General features: G+C 39.5%; 1 pseudogene; it reads left to right on the top strand.

The window, feature by feature from the left end:
- Window positions 1–3081: 3081 nt before the first annotated feature.
- Window positions 3082–5103, top strand: LOC112962734 (annotated as a pseudogene).
- Window positions 5104–5327: the final 224 nt, after the last annotated feature.

Raw genomic sequence — 5327 nt, 5'->3', positions numbered from 1 at the left:
GCACAATGTAAATAATATTCAGTCATGGCATTCCTCAGTCTGACCAGAAAAATGACTGCTTGAAGGTTCAGCTAAATTGTCTCTTCATTATTCAAAGCCATTGGTATTGCCTCCCCACCCTCCCCAAATGAAACAGACCTCAGATAAAGGTGAGCTAGACAAAAAAAGGAAAAGCCTGTGCAAATGTGCTTTAATGTCTGTCTGGATTTCTTGGCAATGTGATGTCAGCGGTGTGATCATGTTGGTTTTAATTCCTTCTGTGCTCATCAAGTGAGAAGTGAAGAAGGGTCAGGGTAGGGCAAAGCTTATTATTATTTTTGTACCTACCAGTTCCCTAACAAGAAAAAAACTGCTAACTCAACCTCAATGAAGAGCAAAAGAGAAGCAGGGTATCTTTCTGAGTTTGTGCTCTCTGACACATTCATCACTTTGGTTTATTTCGGAAGGCTTGTTTAGTTATACATTAGATGCTGAGCCTCTTCAGCTGGCTTTTGGGGAGGGATTGTGTACTATATTATACTTTCTTGCAGTGCATTGCAAAGTGCATCTACTTCAAGCTACATGAGGTCAGCAGAGGAAGTCATTATTACAAGATTTGAAGAACAGCATGAAAAGCATGGCATGTTTCAGAGTTCTGTTCGGGCCCTGAATCCTCTAAAATTTGCTTTACTCACAATTGGCTGTGATAAACAAGAACAGGCATATGGCTGAGGTGAGGGGGAGAATCACTGGGGTGCGGCATAGGCAGCAAGACCCATTTTAAGATGGAAGCTCATGTCCCTCCATCAGTGGGGAACTTTGAGGAACATGAAGTCAGAAATTTGAATACAAGATTTTTCTCTTGGGTCTCATCAAATTCCTGTTCTTTTTCACTTGATTTTAAGGGGATCAGCATCAGGGGCTTCCTATATTCATGCCTAATCAGGTGAAAACACAGTGAAAGATGTGACTAGCCATCTGTAGGGAACAATTTCTGGGCAACAGACATGAGCACAATTTGCCTTGCTATAAACTGATTCAGCCTAGGATTCATCATCCATCCTGAGGCCCTGCTCCAAATTCACTGTGATAGATTATATATGCCATTACCAGAAACATCTGAGAACATGTCTCTGTAGGCTACATTTATCAGAACAAATATAAATATCCTTTGTTACGATGGATCTCACACCTGGTCTAGGGTAGGAGTAAGGGTAATTGGTAAAACATCTAGCTTTTTCAGAGACTTCCGTAAGGGGAATGGAAAGACATTCAGGAATGAAAATTTTATTGCTGTTTTTATTTTTAAATTAGGAGAAGAGGCATAGGCCAGGGAAAATAGATGTCCCCTGAGATCAGATATGAAATGAGCCCAACTCAATCAGTCACAGAATGGTTGCTCCAGATGGTGGAAAAATTGGGAGGAAAGGATCTACCACCCACTGTGGAGTAATACAAGAGAAGAAGAGAGAAGAAAGATGCCTAATAGATGCAAGAATAAGATGAATTTGAGGGGAAGGAGATCTGACTGTGACTAAACTGGGTAAAATAAAAGGTTTTGATTGACTGGAAGATTAAGTGATGTGCAGAAGTTCTCAAGCAGCAGCTTTTCACATAAAAGATAGGTTTTTCTCCTATAGTTTATGCTGGGGATACAGGTCACTCCTCTGTCAGCATAACTTGTGAAATAACACCACAAGACAGCACACAGTGTGACTGAACAAAACTTTCAAAGTATCAACCCAACTGTAAATAGCCTCTCTTTACCTTGTATTCAAAATAAGTATTGTCTTTGCCATCAGCACAGCTTATGATGTGGCATCTGTGACCAATTTCCACAAAAGAAGATTATACAGTCATCTTTTTTTGTTTTAAGTCTTTGCAATATGATTGGGAGATGTAGCTACTTGTAGAAACCCAGCAGCGAGTTTATGAATGATGCATGAAAGGAAATCTCTCTCTGCCTGGCACTCAGAGGGAATATCAGACAAGGTTGTGAGACCACTGCTGTGCTGGGCTGCTTGATGTAACATTCAGCTCAGACACAGACAGAAAAGTCCACCAAACACACTAGTCTCAAAGTAAATGCATAAGAACACAACGAGAAAAGACAAAGAGATAATGATTTTAAGCTGTCTGCTGAAGTGTTATTTTTTTTTTCTTCCTCCCTCTCTGCCACAATTGCCTTTCCCAAAGCAGCTACCTTCGCAGATTGGGCAAGAAAAAGAGTGTTTTCATCCCTTCTTAAAATAAATACGTCCATTAAAAACATACCTTAATGAAATATGTCTGCCATATTTCCAAGGGAGGTCTTTCATTTAGAAACATTGATTTGTGACCTTTTTAATAACAAAATCTCTTCCCATATTGCTGAATACTATTAGAGGAATCCAAGAAACACAGGAAGCAATTTCTGTGGCATAAGGACAAACCTGTCTTTTCTCCAGTCTGTCCTGCTATTTCAGATAAAAGGCCAAGGAGTAGTGTCTATGTAAAGATCCAGCTCATATATGCAAAAGTGTTTTTTTTTTTTATAAGTGACCACTGAACATCATCCAAAGTCCAGCAAAGTAAAATGCTCAAAGGCATCTTTCAACTTCAGCATATTCTGCACCAAGATTTTATTTACTCCAATTTTCACTACAAATGGAGTTCCAAATTCTAAGTCATGGAAACCTTATCTACAAAATCTACCACAGGAGGTGGAGAGTACCCTAGAAATAAATCGCTAGTTACAAAAACCATTATTGGTTAATAGTAATTTGTGATAGCCTTTAACTGAGTTGCTATTTGCAGTGAAGAAATATGTATGAGAACCAACATATCTAGCAGTCCCAGCAAAGATGACTAACGAGCAGGCAGAATAAGTCATCTTCTCATTCCCATAAAAAAAGCTGGACATAGAAATGTATTTCCTTGATGTTGATGCACCATTAGAAATTCCAGGTTAACAGAATTTGGAAAAAGCAGACTTTTATTCCCTGCTTCCTACATCTCCACACTGACAATCTTCAAAGAAAAGTGTTAGGACAGACTACCTTCTCCAGCATTTTGTTGAGATATCAGGCTGTAAGGAGAACTATTGTCTTTTATTAGTTCTAAATGCAACTAGAGAAAGAAAGTAAGTGCAAACTTCCAAGTTCTTTTACTAGGTCTGATAACAAGCATCACATCAAAGAGAAAGCTAAAAACAAGTTGGATGTATTTGCTCATAGCTTCATCTAATTTTGTTAATTGATTAGATCACTTGAGAGGAAAGCACTGGCAGAGCAGTGAAAGTACTAGCAGGGAGACAGTTGACAGGTTAAGGCCTTTATGGAACAGAGAGAGAAAGAAACCACTCATGTCCATGAAACCAGGGAGTCAGATGGCAAATTGTAATGGCCCATAATATAGTATCTTCATTGAATTCCCTTTCAGTATCCAGAAGAGTTATGAACTAATGCTAGTCTCATTACTTGAAGGGATTTATACGTCTCCCTTGAGGTTTGCTACTGAGAAATCAGAGATGCTTTGTGAAAAATACTAGAACTGAAGATAGCTACCTTTATTCATTATCTGCAAAAGTTTGTGGTTTTGTATACAGATTATTCAGTTTCACCATGACAGCACTGACTGCATGGAATATCTCTTTTTCAAGAAGAGTATGTGTAAAATTAAAGCATTTTCATGCCTCTGTTTAGAGAGACATTCTACATGCATTGAAAGATTTTTCCATTTGTTGACCTGGCAAGATTTGGCTCCATTTATTAAGTATTAGTGTGTGGGAGTGTGTATGATTTTGTTGGGAATGGGTGTTGTTTGAGAGGCAGAAGTGAAGTTTCTGGAAAATGGTATTATTTCTAATGGTTTAATGCTTTTCTGCATGGTCCTGGTTTGAGACAGTTTTGCCAACTGACTGTATATAATTTGTTTCTCCTTTTGTATTGTATCTATTTAAGTGCTGGTTCATTCAAAGATGTGATCTGCTTCTTTGGAAAAGTTATGTTTAGGTTAAAATCATCTTTGACTTGGTGAGTGGAAGGAAAGTGTTCTCATCAAAGTAGATGGTGTAGATGGTCAGAGCCTATTTGGTCTACTGTGGATCACTCTGTTGTATCTTTCCAAATCCCTTCACCAATAAACACTTTTTTTCCTCCTATTTCATATTCCACCTCAAGCTTGTCATTCCTCTTGGCTAAACATATTTGGCCCTTCCCCTTGACTCACCTTTTCTCCTTTATGCGTCATTAATCTTCACACTACCTTAATCTTCACACTACACCTATGACTGCACCCTTGAGAATAATTTATCCTCCTTCCTGAACTTTCTTTACCTCTGGTCTGTGAGCTCATCCATAAGAACATGAGAAATGTCCCACTACGTAAAAAAACAGTGGTCCATCTGGCCCAGTATTTGGTCTCCAACAGAGGACTATTTTCTCTCCCAGAAGGGATATAAGAAACCATAATACCTAACTAAAATAGTATGACCTTGAAACCCCAGTTCCACAAACCCTGGCGGAGGTGAGTTGCTGTGTGGTTTAATGAGCCTGCCAGGAACATTTGCAGGACAAATGTCTGTCAAGCAAAGATTCACCACATTGCCTCACATCCCATGGTCTGGCCAGTTCCACCAATTTTGAAGTACCCCATTGTCAGGCACCATACAAAAGTTCATGCTGGCAGTAACTTATGAGAAGCTCTTAGGAGAGTATAGACTGGCTGGCCCCCCAAAAGTTTGACCAGGCTATTGGAATCTCTTTCAACCCCTGGACATGCAGCAAGTGCACAAAGTCCCTGCAATGCAATTTGCAGACACTGAGGGAGTATTGCTCCAAGCTTTATTTATGGACGGTCTTCCACCATTCTTTTGAGGAGCTCTTCTTCTGTACCTAAGAAGTGAGACTGTTCTGCTGAGGAACTCCGGGTGGCAAATCAACTATCTGGATCAGTTATGCCGTCAGATCTGTTTACAGGGAGAAAAAGGCCTACATGATCTCAGGAGATGAGAAGAACTTCAAGACATTTGCCAACCTGCATAAGGTTCTGGCAAAGGCCCCTCTCTTTAAAGTTCTTGTTAAATTAAATAAGTGGAAGCAGTTGCAGAAAAGGATGTTGAAAAAAAAAAAGAGGGGAGAATGAACTGCTCCACTTAGATCTGTCAGCAAAAAACCTGTAGAAATGTTGAAAAAAATGAAAAGCAGAGGCAGTATCAGATGCTGTTCAGGGACTGTGGTCCATGAATTGGTCTAACCCCTCTTTGAACCTATTGATAGCATCTGCCTCCACAACCTCTGCGGCAACAAATTCCAAAAGGTCATTACTCACTGTATAAAGAAGTACTTTCTTTTATCTGTCTTAAGCTC

Source organism: Apteryx rowi, unplaced genomic scaffold, assembly GCF_003343035.1.
Source record: "Apteryx rowi isolate R43461 unplaced genomic scaffold, aptRow1 scaffold_153, whole genome shotgun sequence".
Taxonomy (NCBI): Eukaryota; Metazoa; Chordata; class Aves; order Apterygiformes; family Apterygidae; genus Apteryx; species Apteryx rowi.
Note: the sequence above shows the minus strand (reverse complement) of the source record. Positions and strands in the feature narration are given on the sequence as shown.